This window comes from Adiantum capillus-veneris, chromosome 29 (genome assembly GCF_014529385.1).
Source record: "Adiantum capillus-veneris isolate H3 chromosome 29, ASM1452938v2, whole genome shotgun sequence".
NCBI lineage: Eukaryota > Viridiplantae > Streptophyta > Polypodiopsida > Polypodiales > Pteridaceae > Adiantum > Adiantum capillus-veneris.
Genome location: NC_140959.1, coordinates 82,471,699 through 82,490,018, shown reverse-complemented (window position 1 = coordinate 82,490,018; position 18,320 = coordinate 82,471,699).

Here is an 18,320-nt window from a genome sequence, read left to right as displayed (position 1 = left end):
GTAATTTCCCAAGGACGGAGTTTGCATGGGCCCACAAACATCACTATGCACAAGCTGCAACCTACATGTGGCCCTAACTGAACCATCCTTTGGAAACTTAGATCACTGCATTTTACCCAGAATACAGCCTTCACAAACATGTTTGACAGGTGCTTCAAGAGGTGGCAAAGAAGCAACCATATCAGATTTCTGCAAACGCAAGAAACTGGCAAAATTCAGATGACCAAAACGTGCATGCCAAAGTTTTGCATCTGAAATAGCCCTTGAATCTGCAACAGCATTTGCAAATTTTTTTCCACAGTTGTCATACAAAGTGAGCTTATACAGCCCACGACACAAAATCCCAGATGCAACAATTTCATCACCAAAATTGAGATCATGAACTGTACATCTGTCATCCATAAATTTGAATACAATTCCAAGTCTAGCAAGTGCAGATACAGACAAGATATTCTTCTTGATCCCAAGTACATAAAGTGCATCAACAAGTGTGAAAGAATTGCCATTAGCAAGAATAAGCACAATCTTTCCAACTCCCTGAATTGGATAAGAGGCATTGTTGGCACAAGTGACAGAATTCCCATGAGGGACAGACTCGAGAGAGGTAAACACTGGAAAGGCATCAAGAACAATCTGCACAAGGGAACTGTCTGAAATGACTTCACCTGCAGAAATAAGTTGCTCATTGATATCCTTGACACTAGCAAGGAAAGTGTCCATATCATCTTCCTCATGCATAATCTTCGACTCCAACTCGTTACGCAGCAAAGCAATTTTAGCCTCATTGCGGCTTGTATAAAGACCTCCTAGAATATCCCAAGCTTGTTTTGCAGATTTTGCTAAACGGATGTGAGGAAGAATGGTGCGCTTCACAGACAAAGCAATCAATGCATGAGCCTATGCATCCTTTACATCCCAATGAGCTTGTTCTGCCGCAGGCAAAACAATTCTAACAGCAGCAATCCTTGCAGCAAGACCTGCAACATCCTCAACATTGCCTACATCTTCAAAATCGGGACTGACATCAATGCCCTGCACAATGTTCCAGACACCCTTTGACACAAGAACATGTTGCATCATATAAGCCCACATAGGGTAATTGTCCCCATCCAACCTGTCCTCAGCAGCAAACATCTTGAACACATCTGTGTTGTTGTTGTCAGCCATGGTAAATGCTGCACCTGATTTGAAACCTGCTCGAAAATAGGAGAAACAGAGCGGGAACAGCACGTGCTATATAGCACAAACCGTAGAAGACTATAAGGCACCTGTTATGCAAAAAACGGCACTGACAAAAATTCTGCACAAAATGACGAAATAGCCTGTGTAGTACTGCTTGTAGTGGAAACGGAGGCCAAAATGAGCCCAAATCTATCTGCGAATGCTCGCCAAAGCTCACTGAAATCGGAGAAAGTGAGAAGGCGTGTGCTGGAGCAGCTGATGACTAAGCCCGGGAGGACACAACCTGCTCTGATACCAATTATTGGAATTAGGGTTGCAGAGAAACACACACAGCTTGGAGAAGACGAAGGAAGCTCAAGGCACACAATAGAGAGTGTATTACTTAGTGTGCAATGGAAAAGATAGATAGCCCTAGAGTGATGGACGTATATACAATGCACGGGGGAAAAAACCTCCCAAAGAGGGAAAAAATGCCTTGGCGGTCCTAGTGTGTTCACACACATCACTACCATATGTATATGGTAACACCTTGCTTCTCCAAGTTGTGTGTGTTTTCCTGCAACCCATATTCCAACAATTGGTATCAGAGCAGTTTGCATCCTCCCAAGCTTAGTCGCCAACAGCTCCAACACACGCCTGCTCATTTTGTCCAATTTCAGTGAGCTTTGGAGAGCGTTCACAGGTCGACAAAATTTATGGATAAGCTCGTAGAGCTTAGTCTGCTCAGATTTCTAATTTGGGCTCATTTCGGCCTCCGTTTCCACTACAAGAAAAACTGCACATGCTATTTCGTCATTTTTTGCAAATTTTTTGGCAGTGCCGTTTTTTGCATAACAGGTCCCTTACAGTCTTATACGGTTTGTGTTATATAGCACGTGTTGTTCCCACTTTGTTTCTTTTCGGGCAGTTTTCACATTAGGTGCACCATTTACCATGGTTGACAACAACACAGATGTGTTCAAAATGTTTGCTGTTGGAAAAATTGAATGGGGGGCAATGTTGAGGATGTGGTAGGTCTTGCTGCAAGGATTGCTGCTATTAGAGTTGTTTTGCCTACGGTAGAACAAGTTCATTGGGATGTAAAGGATGCACATTCTCATGCATTGATTGCGTTGTCTGTGAAGCGCACCATTACTTCTCACATTCTTTCAACGAAACCTGCAAAACTGGATTGGGATATTCTGGCTAGTCTTTATGCAAGCCGCAATGAGGCAAAATTGCATAGCTACGTTGTCAAGAAATTTGCGGTCTTGCCAAAATAGCACCGGGCTTTTGGCTGTGAGATTTTGTGAGGAGAGAACTCTAAAAAACTATATGAAGGAGCCACGAAGTCTAGGGTTTGGAAGGAACTGCAATCAAAGAAGCCCAACTCTTTCTCTCTTGCACTCACACACACAAAGAAAGAACACAAGAGAGAATATCCAAACAACACAAAGATGAAAGCATCAAGGCTATGGTCATATACTATCATGGATAATATGAAAGGGTTAATAGATGAGTTAATGGCGTTCAATAGTTGCCGACCAAACAGGTTATAAATTATTCTTTGGAATTGTAGTTTTGTGCTTACCATAATATATATGTTTTGTCTAGTGAATGTGATTAATTGTGTGTACAAATCCTCTTGGTTCATAGCAAGATAACTACGCTTACATCAAAAGAAATTTATAGTCTATAAGAGGCAGTATGATGGGATCTGGTGAGAAGTACTTCATGGAGCCTTTCTGGGCCAAAGAGAAACACTATACGTTGTTGAAAGTGTATTTTACGGCTAATCCATATGTTAATTCTAATAGATTGCACAAAGTGGAAGCGATAGAAATTCTCATCATGTGGATTATTCATCTATGATAACTCTAGTATGTGCAAAATGTAGATATGAGAGAAGAGAAGAGAAGAAAATTTTCCTCCCAAGCCCTATTCTTCCCGTAGGCAATAAGGATACTGCAGGGAGAGATGTACTGAGAGGCGGAAGTGAAAAAAATAGACCCGGTGGCCTCTACACCAAGACTATGCACAATGGCCTCATCATGGGGAATACACAATAGGGGCACCACCTAGCAAGATATGCGGCTAGGACGCATACATATACACAATGAAGCATGCATGGAAAACAATTTCAAGATCCACGCCCAAATGTGGAATGGGGTGGTCGGAGAATAAGGTGAGAGGAGTGGTGAGTGAGTGAGAATGGGCTCGCTACGCGTGCATGTAGTAAGGAAGATAACGAGGTCAGGGATACATGCAAGTATGCTCACTTCTCATACAAAAGGTGGCGAATCCGCACACCTTAAGATGGAAGTAGCAAGATGATAGGAATATTAGAGGGAGAGAGAGTGTGTGTGTGTGGTGGCGAATTTGCACACCTTAACATAAGCAGAAAAAAAATGGCAAGGAACAAGCATATACCATACTCACAATGAGATGTATCCAAAGCGACACAAAGTATGGCACCAAGATGGAGTGTGTTGATTGCTTGCAAAAGATGAATACAATAGGTAGCGTATGGCAGAAAAATGAGAAGGGAACAAGATCGTAGGAGGCATAATGGAGAGATGGGAGTTGATGGCGAGGAATATCACGAGTGTGTCCACCCTTCTTCTTCTTGAAATTGTGCCTTCAACCCTTAATTACAAGTGGTGTGGAGGTGTGGTGCTCATCTTTTGTGCATGGTGATGGTGTTGTGATTATGTGATTCGGGTTCATGCTACAAACATGTAGCACAAGAGTGTGTATGGATAGGTGTGTGTGAGTGTGTATCTCCCCCCCCAAGTGAGCTCTCATGGCCTCCTTATATAGGGAAGGAGGGAAGGATTTAGCAATATTTCTATTTGAGGTGAGTGTCCCACTTTGGTGACTAGGAAAATGGGGTGCATGTGACTGTGGCTCCCATCTTGTCTCCTCATTATTTAAAATACCAGAGTCAATAGAGAGAGAAGAAGAGAGAATGTGGGTCGGATGTAGAGGATAGAAAATATTTACAATAGTCTAGCTTTGGATAGACATAAGCTTATTAGGGAGAGAAGAGAAAGGTAAGAAAATTATAAGAGAGGTTGTCGAAGGTGGATAATTGTCGATGAGGATGGATCCTCCAAAAATGGTGATAGAATCACTCTAGACTAGCCAAGATCTCATTAAAAGAGCCTTGTCTCTTGTAATCATGCTTGAAGACTTGTAGAACCATAGCCATTCTAAAAGGAAGAAAAGTGGGGATGGCCTATGTCACCATTACACGAGAAAACTGGGGTCCACTACAAAAATCATAGCTCCGCCTTCATAACTCCAAAAATTCTGAAAAAAATTGAGCTAAAAGTTGAGATCACGAGCTACATCTTTCATGTTGAACGCCCCTTCAGATTTGGGGTTCTTCTTTACTTAAAAATTCAGCCAAATAATGTATTATTTGTGGCTGCAAAAGTCTTTTGGTGGTCCCCTTTGAGTGGACTTCTCTCTTGCCTTCAAGTGTAAGCTCCTTCATGTGTATGAAAACATGACCTAGAGTGTTGAGAAGATTGGCAATCATCTAGATGGAGGTATTATTGAAATTTGAAAGTGGGGTAGAGGTTTGAAAATGAAAACTAGTGAATAAAATATTTGGTAGAGTGGACTAATATATATACATGAAAAAAATATATTAGAAAATACTAGAATATATATATATTTAATATTTAAGATCAAAAGAGAGATCAACAAAGAAAGCTTACTTATTATGCTACATCGTGATTGATTAACATAAGTATTATTTATTTAATAAAGGCTAAAACTTTAGTGAAAAAGGGAGGAAAAAATCAAAAGTAACTTATATAATAGGAAATATTTTTTGGTAAAAGAGAAAAAAATATGGGGGGGTTCCCATGCATGGAAAAGCATGCCTCATTAGCCCTCCCCCTAAGGCTAGAGGTATTCATGCCTCTAGCTCTGTTCGTGAGCATGTTGAAATAGAGTAGGATTTCTCCTTGGTGGCTGGTAGATCCTTGTAGGGAATAATGGATCCCTTGGAAGCATGAGGCTGCCCAAAGTTCTTTTCGGTGTCCACCTGGGTCCCACACTAAGCGTAAATCCATTGTATGCAATAATGTCCTCTTCATAAGATCACACTTATAATGATTCTTGAGTCCACAAGCTGCACAAGAATTAACTCTTGCATAAGTGATAGAAGGTATGGAAAGAACTTGATCAGTCCTTGAAAGTATTCCAAAGCGGGACCATGCATGGCTTCCTCGTCCAGACACATATCCAAAAGGGAGTAAGAAACCATAATCCTCATATCTTGCTTGTTTTCCTTCTTCATGCCAAATTGATAGAGACCTGTTGCCCACATGGATAGATTGCATGGTTGATGCCTGTTGCACAAGAGAGCCCACCATGTACAAAAGATAAATTGCAAACCACATTTTGAAAAATGAATCCATGTTACCACTAGTATGCAAAACCATTCTTCCTTGATTGGTGTGTCCTAGATTGATTCCACTGGTTGTTGATGTCAATCCTTCCACTCTTGTCGCAACCCAACTTAAAGAGCTTCCCAAATTAATGTTACACACAATGTTCACAGTTAGAAAGGCAAACCTAAAGTGCCAGTAGACCTCAATTGCATTTCTCTGCATGAGTCTTTCACCAATCTCGTGCCATAGGGGTAGTTGAAGTGTCTTCACCACTTTCACATGTGGTTGCAAATTTGAAGGGTCCACCTTGTTGTGGTTGAATGTGAGGCCCATTACCTCAATGGAGCTATCACTTCCTTCACTCCCTGTTGACTCCTCCTCTCAAGTGGTTGAAGATTCACCACTAGAAAACTCATCCTCAGAGGTTTCTAGATCCATGTCGCGTTGTTGACCTATCTTCATGTCGTAAAGTATTGGCCTCCCTTTTGCATCCTTCATCTGGATTATGCCGGTGTCCCGGTCCTGCTTAGCTCTCATAGCCATAAGACAAGGCCTCCCTAGAATGATAGGATAGCCCTCTCCTTTGTGTGGCATGACAAAGATGTCCACATATACCTCGGTGTTGAATGCCTTTATCCTAACTGCATTTATGACACCAACACATTGAACTTTTAAATTATTTTCCATTTTGGCTTGGCATGGTGCCGGCCGAATGGTGCCGGCCGACTCACCTCTAAACCCAAACGGTGCATCATTTTTTTACTCATGACGCATATTTGTGCGCCACCATCGATGTAGATATTGGAGATGTGTTGCCCTTTTATGTAAGCATCCATCACTGGTAGTATGTCGTCTAGATTCCTCCCAGAGATAGCCCCAGCTATCTTTGGCTTTGGTCGCCTCGTGTTAACCATCTTTGTCCATTGTCTCCTCACCCTAGGTGCTAGGTGGAGTAACTGGGGCCAGGTGATTTTTGGGCCCTGCACAGAAACATCTTGAACCAAATCATATGGTTTATGGTTTAGAACATTCACCCAAAGAGAAATCTACAATGTCAATTTTACGTCGTGACTTGGACGGCTTTTTGCTAGATTCCCCTTTAGTCTTCATCTTTTCTTCCTTTTGGGAAGATTTACCATGCCTAGCGCGTTTTACCCCAATGGCATCTACTCCTTTAACCTTGGTCTTATTTTCCTCCACTTTCTCCTTTCCCTTACCTTCAAGACTGATGACGCTTACTGTTTGATTGCCAACTGGTGGTGGGGGTAAGGGTGGAATGAGAGGTTGTGGTGGTGGTGGTGGTTGAATCGGTGGTTGTAAGATTTGCACAGGTGGTGCTTGTCGTGGTGCCCTCGGTGGTGGTGGTCTTGCTCTCGGTGGTGAAACCTGGTTTTGCCTGGCTCCTCTGTTGAAATTTTGTCTCCTTGGGTGTGGACAGTAGTACATGCCATGACCATCCTCCCCACAATTGTAGCAGTGGTATTCTTGGTTTTGCCTTCGTTGTCCTCTCCCTTGCTCTTGGTTGCGATTGTGTGCATGCCCTTGTTGTATCAATTGGACTGAGAGATTCTCAAGTTGATTGGTGATTCGGTTGAGCAGGTCTTGCTGATCTTCAATTGGTTCTTGTGGTTGAATCCTCTGGGCGACTGTTGTAGGTGGTGCTAGAGGTGGTCGGGTCCTAACGGCTTCCTCTTCATCGATATTCTTGGCTTGTAGGTGCAACTTCTTGTCTTTAAGGTGGGCCACTTCAACTGCTAGCTCATACATAGCAGGAAACCTTCCCTTCACCTTCTCTTTAAGAGTTGGCCATAACCCATTGGCCATAACCCAGCCACAAACCGATCCTTGTTTAGGAAATCAGGTGCCCCCTCATCCTCTCTTAGCGATGCAACCCATCGCCCCCATAAATCTACAAACTTTGACTCATATGATGCGTATTTCAGCATAGTGCCCTGCTTCAACTCTGTCAACAATTGCCATAGCTTCTCTGATGTTGTGCCTTCTCTAAAACGCTTGACAAAGGCTGCCCTTAATAAGTCCCACCATTCCTTGGTTGCTTGTGCCAAGGCATTGTACCATGATCTTGCCTCCACCTTCATTAGAAGTGGGAAGATGCGCAAGTGCGAAGCATCATCATCTCTTGCAGAGATGACACATGCTATTTCCAAGTTGTCTAGAAAGTCTGCAGCATCCTCGCCCACCTTACCAGTAAAGGTTGGAAATGCTACACTTGCCATGATTACTGAGAGAGAGCTAGAAAGACACACTTCTTAACTTGCAAAATTTTTTCTTCTTTACAAGGAGGCGTGTATACCCTATTATACTAGGACATAGATTAAAACTTCAAACGGTACATTGCCTTGTACCAAAGGTAAAACAAATGGTTGATCTGATGCCAGAACCTCAAAAAACCGCTCCCCACCCGGCATGGTGTCAATGACGTGCTGGTAGTGAATCTTCAAGTCCAATATTACCTTGATTGAGCGTACACGTGTTGGTATGTGTGATCTGTCTTGAGGTAGGTTGTACTGATTCATGTGAAGCTTAGAGGTGCTTAGTCACTGTCCAAGCTTGTAGGAGAGGGTGGTGTTCTTTCCTGAAACAAACTCAGTAGATCCCTAGTTTCTCTAGTGAGAGTGTGAGCCAATGCTTCTGCTATTTGTGCTGCAGCATCAGGTGCGACTTGAAAACTGACTATGATAATTACCTCGGTGACTTGAGTTACCCGATTCTCAAAGTAGAATAGTGTTGATTCTCTATTGTGCAGAGCTCCTTCCATTTTGTTGTTGTTGGTTGGTTGTAGGTTGCGGACATGGTTTCCACCTTCTCCTTCTTCTTCTTGGCACTTGGCCTATGTATATCCACTGGGTTTGGCGTGTTGGTTGACTCTCCCACTTCAAATCGATTACCGTTACGCCTAGCACTCAAGCTTCGATGGAGATGCGGAGTTTGTCTAGTTGTGCTTGGAGTCTTCTTCTTCTGTCGTCTAGTTAGAGAATCCTTCATACTCATTCATCCATTCACAATAGTTTAGGGTTTTCAGTCTTGTAAACTGAAGGGTTTCAAGAGCCCTCCTCCGTGGGGGCACCAAATGAGAGGCGGAAGTGAAAAAAATAGACCCGGTGGCCTCTACACCAAAACTATGCACAATGGCCTCATCATGGGGAATACACAATAGGGGCACCACCTAGCAAGATATGCGGCTAGGACGCATACATATACACAATGAAGCATGCATGGAAAACAATTTCAAGATCCACGCCCAAATGTGGAATGGGGTGGTCGGAGAATAAGGTGAGAGGAGTGGTGAGTGAGTGAGAATGGGCTCGCTACGCGTGCATGTAGTAAGGAAGATAACGAGGTCAGGGATACATGCAAGTATGCTCACTTCTCATACAAAAGGTGACGAATCCGCACACCTTAAGATGGAAGTAGCAAGATGATAGGAATATTAGAGGGAGAGAGAGTGTGTGTGTGTGGTGGCGAATTTGCACACCTTAACATAAGCAGAAAAAAAATGGCAAGGAACAAGCATATACCATACTCACAATGAGATGTATCCAAAGCGACACAAAGTATGGCACCAAGATGGAGTGTGTTGATTGCTTGCAAAAGATGAATACAATAGGTAGCGTATGGCAAAAAAATGAGAAGGGAACAAGATCGTAGGAGGCATAATGGAGAGATGGGAGTTGATGGCGAGGAATATCACGAGTGTGTCCACCCTTCTTCTTCTTGAAATTGTGCCTTCAACCCTTAATTACAAGTGGTGTGGAGGTGTGGTGCTCATCTTTTGTGCATGGTGATGGTGTTGTGATTATGTGATTCGGGTTCATGCTACAAGCATGTAGCACAAGAGTGTGTATGGATAGGTGTGTGTGAGTGTGTATCTCCCCCCCCAAGTGAGCTCTCATGGCCTCCTTATATAGGGAAGGAGGGAAGGATTTAGCAATATTTCTATTTGAGGTGAGTGTCCCACTTTGGTGACTAGGAAAATGGGGTGCATGTGATTGTGGCTCCCATCTTGTCTCCTCATTATTTAAAATACCAGAGTCAATAGAGAGAGAAGAAGAGAGAATGTGGGTAGGATGTAGAGGATAGGAAATATTTACAATAGTCTAGCTTTGGATAGACATAAGCTTATTAGGGAGAGAAGAGAAAGGTAAGAAAATTATAAGAGAGGTTGTCGAAGGTGGATAATTGTTGATGAGGATGGATCTTCCAAAAATGGTGATAGAATCACTCTAGACTAGCCAAGACCTCATTAAAAGAGTCTTGTCTCTTGTAATCATGCTTGAAGACTTGTAGAACCATAGCCATTCTAGAAGGAAGAAAAGTGGGGATGGCGTGTGTCACCATTACACGAGAAAACTGGGGTCCACTACAAAAATCATAGCTCCGCCTTCATAAATCCAAAAATTCTGAAAAAAATTGAGCTAAAAGTTGAGATCGCGAGCTACATCTTTCATGTTGAACGTCCCTTCAGATTCGGGGTTCTTCTTTACTTAAAAAATTCAGCCAAATAATGTATTATTTGTGGCTGCAAAAGTCTTTTGGTGGTCCCCTTTGAGTGGACTTCTCTCTTGCCTTCAAGTGTAAGCTCCTTCATGTGTATGAAAACATGACCTAGAGTGTTGAAAAGATTGGCAATCATTTAGATGGAGGTATTATTGAAATTTGAAAGTGGGGTTGAGGTTTGAAAATGAAAACTAATGAATAAAATTTTTGGTAGAGTGGACTAATATATATACATGAAAAAAATATATTAGAAAATACTAGAATATATATATATTTAATATTTAAGATCAAAAGAGAGATCAACAAAGAAAGCTTACTTATTATGCTACATCGTGATTGATTAGCATAAGTATTATTTATTTAATAAAGGCTAAAACGTTAGTGAAAAAGGGAGGAAAAAATCAAAAGTAACTTATATAATAGGATATATTTTTGGTAAAAGAGAAAAAAATATGGGGGGGTTCCCATGCATGGAAAAGCATGCCTCAGTACATGTAGCAAGGAGAACCTAAAATTTGGAAAGAGAATGAATTTCTAAGAGTGAGAGCGATAGGTTTTATTAGAGGAGGGAGATGAAATTAGAGATATATGTTGGATTAGAGATGGAAAAGAAAACAACAAGAAATCAACAAAATATCAAATTAAAACACATCTTACTTGACAAACTCTTCGAGACTTGTTCACCATTATGATAGAGAGAGAAGAACAGAGGGAAGACTTCAAGACTTGATTGATGCATCAAGTTCAAGTCCTTCTTTGATTAGAGCTTACATTCCAAGGATAGATTACAAGAATGGCTAGTCTTCCTCTAGGAGTAAGTGTAGGCTTAGCCTTATGTTTATGGCCAAGTACAAATAGGCATTACTACTCTCATTCCCTCATGAATTCATCTCATGAATGGCTTGAATACTCGAATGATTTTCAAGGAAGAAGAGGTCCCCTTTTATAGGCGAAGGGAACCCCCAAGGGTTTACACAAGAAGAGAAGAGTCAATGTGAACAGAAACTGGAAAAGCTTGAAATGAGCTGTTCCTGCATGATGTAGGCAGACTGGGGTCCAGTATTTTGATCATATCTCCTCAACCGTGGCTCTAAATAAAAAAGTAAAAATGTGGGCAAATTCAGCTCATTAGCTACGACTGCCATTTTATATACTTTTTCCAATTTGGATTGAAACCTTGTGTTAAAAAATCATCAAAATAGGGTACAGCCGTTAGCGTAAACTTTTATTTGATTCCAATGGACACTTCATGCCATATGAAAGCATGACATTGCTCTTTGACAAAGTTTTGTAATCATGCTTGCAATAATGCATTAAAATAGGTGTATCTTTGAAATCATGCCACCTAGTGTTCCACTAGGATTTGATTTCTTCCTAGTAGCTATTTAAAAGAAATAAAAGAAAAATACATAGAATATATATATGTTGGAAGTTACCCTAGATATAGGATCTAGCTAGGGTGTGAGATAATAATGAGATAGTAGAAAGAAATAATCAATGCTTTTTGCCCCAAGTTAAAGAGACGGAGCTATTGACGCTTTTCCCATAGTACTTTTTTGCAGTAAAGTAAGAATATGTTACCCTTGAGATAAATAATACGATGAGATAGAAAGCTTATTATTATACTTAGATATGCATATGTACATTAAATAAAAAATATAATTTTGTATCTAAAAATTTACAAGATAGATAATGCGTTCCCACTATGTACATGTCACAGTACGACATCCACTCCCTCTAAACCTGCATATCCTCCGGTATGTGCCACATTGTCTCTTTGAAGATCATCCCTCTTGTACATCTTCCTTGCTTTCTTCTTCACTGGGTGATTCCAAAGCTCCATCGTCACTTTGATCTTCACCTGTGTTTTGCTCTTCCTCCTCGTCAACATCTTTTGGATCATTGTCTCCTCTTCTCTTAAACATTTTGATCCTTTTTCTTGCAATGGGAATCTTTACTTCTGTACCATCTAGTTCAGACAGGTTGTAAGTAGCATTTTCATGCACATGCTTTACAACATATGGTCCAAACCATCTTTTTGAGAACTTACGCATGAATGTGTGGTTCTGGTTATCAAGGCTACTATCATACACTAAAACCCAGTCACCTTTGTCAACTGCTTTGCTCTTGAGCCGATGTCGCTTATCAAAGTAGTCCTTGTTTTTCAACCTTGCATTTTTGATTCGTTCTTTTGCAGCCTCAATGTCTCCAGGTCTTCTCTCTAGTTGCCTTATGCGCAATGCAAGGAGACTTTCCCTGCTAAGCCCCTCTTGCCAAGGTAGTACATTCCATGTGGGAATTGTACCTTCAATCGGCATCACTGGCTTTTGACCATACATTAGCTCCGCAGGCATATAGCAAGTTATTGAGCTATGTGTTGTATGATCAACCCATAAAGCATATGGCAACAATTTTGGCCACTCACCAACTCTTCCTTCGTAAGACTTGGCCAAAGCTTTGATGATAGGAGGATGCCCTCTTTTACTCTTTCCATTGCCTTTAGGGTTGTAAGCTGTGTAAGAGATAGCTTGATTCCTAATTTGGGAAAGAACTCTCTTTCTTCCTCAGCATCCAGCTCACCTCTATCTGCAGTAATCCTCCCCACACAACCATAACGGCAAATCACCTCATCAAGAAGGAATTTGCACACAGATTCTGTGGTTTTAGCTCTTAATGCTCTTCCTTAAATCTGGTTAGTTAGGTCTTCTCGTGCAAGAACCAAGTATCTCATCTGCCAGAGTCCTAAAGGCATTGTGACTAGATCCACAACCCATTTATAGTGCATGGCTAGTGGATATGTAGGGTGCAATCCATCACGATGTCGAACACTTGAATACATTTGACAAGTTACACATGACTCTACAAATTGAGATGCATCTTTATACATACCCTTCCACCAATATTTTTCTTTCAACTTGGAGAAGGTTGCCCACACACCCCTGTGTCCAGCCCATAGACTCTCATGAAACTCTTGCATGAGCTTTACTTGAGTATCTTTTTTACATATAACCCTTTTTGTGGTGTAGCACCCTTTTGTTTAGGATGTTTCCACAAGTAACCATCCCTCAAAAAGTACCCATATTCTTTCCTGCGTATCCTCTTGAATTCTTGTTCAGACCAATCATCCTGTTTTGCTAGAGTACTCAAGTGCCTCCAATAAGAAGCCAATCACCTTCATAAAGCTCTTTCAAGAAAAATTCAAGTGGATTAGTCATGCAGACATTGTTATCTTTGACATGAGAGCTAGAATAGAACTTTGTGCCTACATCATCTCCCTCGTCAATCATTTGTGACTCATCTTCATACCTTGTCCTTGATAGCATATCTGCCACTGTATTGTCTTTACATCCAATATGCTTAAACTCGGGATTAGGACTTAATGTAGGCAATCCACTGCAACATAACAATGTCTAATGTTGAGCAACTTGTAATCATCCAAAGAAGTGGTAGAAAATCTGTTTCTACAACCACACATGCACCAATTAGGTACTCTTTTCCATTTTTCAAGGCTGTAACCATACTCCATAACTCTCTCTTTATTTGTGGATGGCGAGCACTTAGTACCTTTGCTCCAAATCTTACTACATACCTGTGTCCTTCTTCGTCATCTTGCCCTATTGCCCATCCAATTCCTGTAGGACTAGTATCTACTGTCACAATTACTGACCTTTGACACTCATAGTCTACCTTTCTCAAAGTTGGTGCTGACTGGAGCAACTTCTTTAGTTTTTTCATGGATTTTACATGTGCTTCTGTCCATTTGAACTTTTGATTCTTTCTAAGCAACTGATAAAGAGGATCAACTACATGTGCATAATGTGAATCCAAATAACATAAAAGACACATGCTCCCACAAACCTTCTGACCTTAGTGATGCTAGTGTATGTTTCTTTCATTCTTTGGATGGCATCTACCTTTGTTGGACAAGGTTTCCTACCATATGGCCCGCACATGTGCCCCACAATGAGCACTTCATTGACACCAAACATAGACTTTTTCCCTGAAAATGTAAGATTCACTTCCTCCAACCTAGATAGAAATTTATCACAATCATTTATGTGATTTACCACAAACCTGCGACATCCCCTTAGATCCAAAGCTTCATCTTTGTCACTTTCTTCACATCCTTCGATAGGCAGATCATCAAAGGCATTGTGATTTGAGGAATAAAGTTACGTAAGACGTTATTCATCCCATTCATCATATGTGCAACCAAGTTGGCTGCTCCCTGTGGAAGGGTACACATCCTTACCAAACCCAAAGGTGTCCTCATGGTTGTCAAGTCTCTGCTTTCGATTGCAAGCTGAAATTGATCATACCCTCAGTAGAGATCCCCCATCAAGTAGATAGCCCTTCCTGCAAACACCTTTGCAAACTCATCCACGATTGGTCCTGTACCTACATTTCTAATTGTCACCTTGTTCACTGGTTGCATATCTTGGATGAAGCGTAGAGCACCATTCTTCTTTGGAACTGTGAACCACTTGTTTGAATATGGAGCACAAGAAGGCTCCAAAATCCCCATTTTAATTTTTTCATTCAGTAGCTCTACTAACTTTGGCAAATGAGCCTTTGGAATCGGAATAGGCCACAGATTCCAAGGCACGTGAGGTATTGTGAAAATTACCATAGGAGCTACAAAAGAAGGATCAACACATCCTATCTCATGTGGCGCAAATGCAAAAGCCTTACCATGCTTCAAAAGCATTTCTTTGAAGCACTTTCTCTCCTCTTGTGTTAGAAACTCCTTGCAACCAATTTGCAACTCTTGAAAAGACTCCTTTGTGAAGGTATGCCCAATCTTTTTAGGATTCCTTAAACTTGGTTGCAAAGAAGCTTGCTCAATCTTCTCCCTGTTGTTGGGTGGTAAGGGTGAAGCTACTGGTTTCACCTTCTTTGCTACACTCTTGTATTTAGTTTCAACATGGACTTCTGGGCCAACTATTTGGTTTTCTTTAAAGGCTTCTATTACTTGATACATTTCCATAGACCAAACTTCCACAACTTCATTTTCAAGATGCAAACTAGACTCCATTATAGCATCAAGCTCACCCATAGTATCTACAAAAGAAACTTGATCACACAAACACAAAACATTTTTAGTAGACTCTAGCAACCCACTCCTTTTCATGCCTAATTGTACATTATGTACATATTGCCTCTCACATCTCTTCAAATCTTCAAGTTTTGTAAAACATACTGATCCATTCCTTGTTACCAAGGAGCCCGTTGAGAAAGTTTCACCTATTTTTGGATCAGGAGAGACCCTTTTTATTTCTGTACCACTGTAATCCTGCTTTACAATGGTACTTGGTCAAAACCCATCATTTCTCTATGATCATGAAACTCTTTGCTCACCTTTGGTAGAGGATGATCTTTGAGGTTGTCACGATTTCTTTCATGGTTTACACAAACTATGAGAAATTGGACAACACGTTTACCATCTTTATTTCGTATCCTGGCATATGCTGAACCATCATCCATTATCTTTGTTTCCATTCAAACTCCCACAATTTAGGGTTGTCCAAGGATGAGATGATATGAAGATGTATCCTGTACAAATAAGTTCTGGTCAATTTTTACATCACCTATTGTCACCTTCACACCTGGACATGCTACATACAATTCATCGGATGAATTGTTTGCCACTTTCACCATCCAACCATGATCGGTGTCCATCGGCCATTTACACTTGTTGTAGAGACTCTTTGACATTATGTTTATTTCTGAACCATGGACAATCAAGGAAAAAAATGGCTGTTCAAGCTCACCTACCTTGACCAAAGTTTCTGTAGTAGCCCATGCCCAGTGACTTCGCGGATAGTAGCTCTTAGGAATAGCTTCAACTTGCTCATCATCATTTGAGAAATGCACTTGCTTCACTGTCCCACTAGATTGGTAGCATCCCACCACATCTCCATCATCCTCGTTATCTTGCAACTGCATCCATTGTGTCTTTAAGATTTCTCCATCAACTTGTGGACGAGCAACCTCAGCAAGAGTTTACCTCTTTCTCTTGATGATGTCAATGATCTCCTCATGGAATTCACGCTTTGCAATGCCAAGGACTTCTCCCAGAGTGAACTCAATCTTGCTATTCAAAATCCTTTCCTCCAAGACTTTCTTTAAATCTGTAGCAACCTCAATATCAGATTGTAGTTTATACGTTGGGCCTTTTGTCTTACCTATTGTTGGCTCTTTCTACTTTCATGTTGTAGACTCCTCCATGAGTACTTCAGGTGGATTCTCCTTGTGTTGGGGGTGTTTGGGAAGGCATTGAGTCGCTTCTTCCCCCACTTCTAGAAGCTCTTTTTGATGGTCCTTCATCAGAATTCTCACGTCTGCGCTTCTCTTCTACAATAGCCTCATTTTGTTGGCATTTTGTAATGTAGGCATGCACTGACAATGAGTCCACTGGATCATTCCATCATGTTTCTAGACGTATGCAATCACCTGCTTCATGTAGAATCTCTTTTGTAAGATTTCCCTTTTTAGCTAATTGCATGACATTTGACCAACTTTGACCATGATGGTCACTCACCTCTTCATCACTAAGATGCTCAATTTTTACTCCATAAGTAGCTGCCTCAACTGAAGAGGTGGCATGGTTAGTTGCCATATCTTCAACTAAGGTTTGCATTCCCCCCTTCCCAAAGTTAGTTCTCAAGGGTAGACCTGTCTCTCTTAAGTGGATTTTACCATCCTTAAAAAAGACAACATCTTTTGTCAAAGCATCACTGAAACTATCACAATGCCTTCTTACATGGTCTTTAATATCACACCAAATACATATATTAACAAAACCTTCTTTGGTCTATTGTCTTTGCCTAGGAACTGGACCTGATGGTTGGCCTTTTTCTTCAAGCTTTGCAAGCTTCATCTTCAAGTCAGGCATTCCCTTCACAAGCTCATCTAGCATGGACTCATCAAACTTAGGAGCTAAAAAAGTAGGCTTTACCATTTTGTCAGAAGTTGAGGTGGAAGAACTTGTAGTGTTTACCACCATCTTGTCCCTTCTTCTTTGTTGTTTGGCAAACAGTGAGACAACACCTTCAACTTCATTCCAGTCGGTCTTTAGTCCTTGCTCAACATCTTTATCTTCAAGCAGAAGCTCCAAATTTTCTTGAAACTCTTTACCTGCAGCTTATAAGAAAAGATCTGTCTTCTATGCATCTAGCGTGGCCCTTTCTGTCATGGTGAGTTGTGCATAGCGCCGCTAAAATTCCCTAAGTAGCTTTGTTATTGATAGTCCTTGCTTTGGCTTGACTACCCATTCTAAGAATTTCCTTTTGGTCACTCTCTCAGAGTCCTCCATGAAATATTCCTCCTTTAAAGCTACTTTGAGTTCTTCCCAGTTTCTCCCATGCCCATCTTTAACTCCCCTAACATGTTCCCTAATTTTTGAAGCAACAATTAGCTCAAACCTTTAAATCATCTCATCTTCTAAAACGCGATTCAACTCCATCTCCTTCACATATTCGTGTAAGTACTTGGTTACATCTTTGCCATTGAACTGATCCATTCTATTTGACGACCGCTTGTATGGCCTTGGTTGCTAAAATCTCCCTTCTTTCAGTGGCATGTTGTTGTTGCATGAACATTGCAAATGCTTGAAACATTTGCATTGTTGTTGGGTAAAAATTCATACCTTGTTGCTCAACATGATCACCCATGGTTACCCAAAAACTCTCACCCTGACAGATTCACGTCGGGTTCACCAAAAATATGTCGAGAAATTTACGGTCTTGCCAGGATAGCACCAGGATTTTGGCTGTGAGAGTTTATGAGAGAACTCCAAAAAACTATATGAAGGAGTTAAACCATATATGCCATGAAGTCTAGGGTTTGGAAGGAAGTGAAATCAAAGAAGCCCCACTCTTTCTCTCTTGCACTAAACACACAAAGAAAGAACACAAGAGAGAATATCAAAACAACACAAAGATGAAAGCATCAAGGCTATGGTCATATCATATCATGGGTAATATGAAAGGGTTAATAGATGAGTTAATGGCGTTTAATCTTTGCCAACCAAACAGGCTACGAATTGTTCTTTGGAATTATAGTTTTGTGCTTACCATAATATATATGTTTTGTCTAGTGATTGTGATGAATTGTGTGTACAAATCCTCTTGGTTCATAGCAAGATAACTATACTTACATCAAAAGAAAAGTTATAGTCTATAAGAGGTAGTATGATGGGATCCGATGAAAGAAGTACTTCATTGAGCTTTCTGG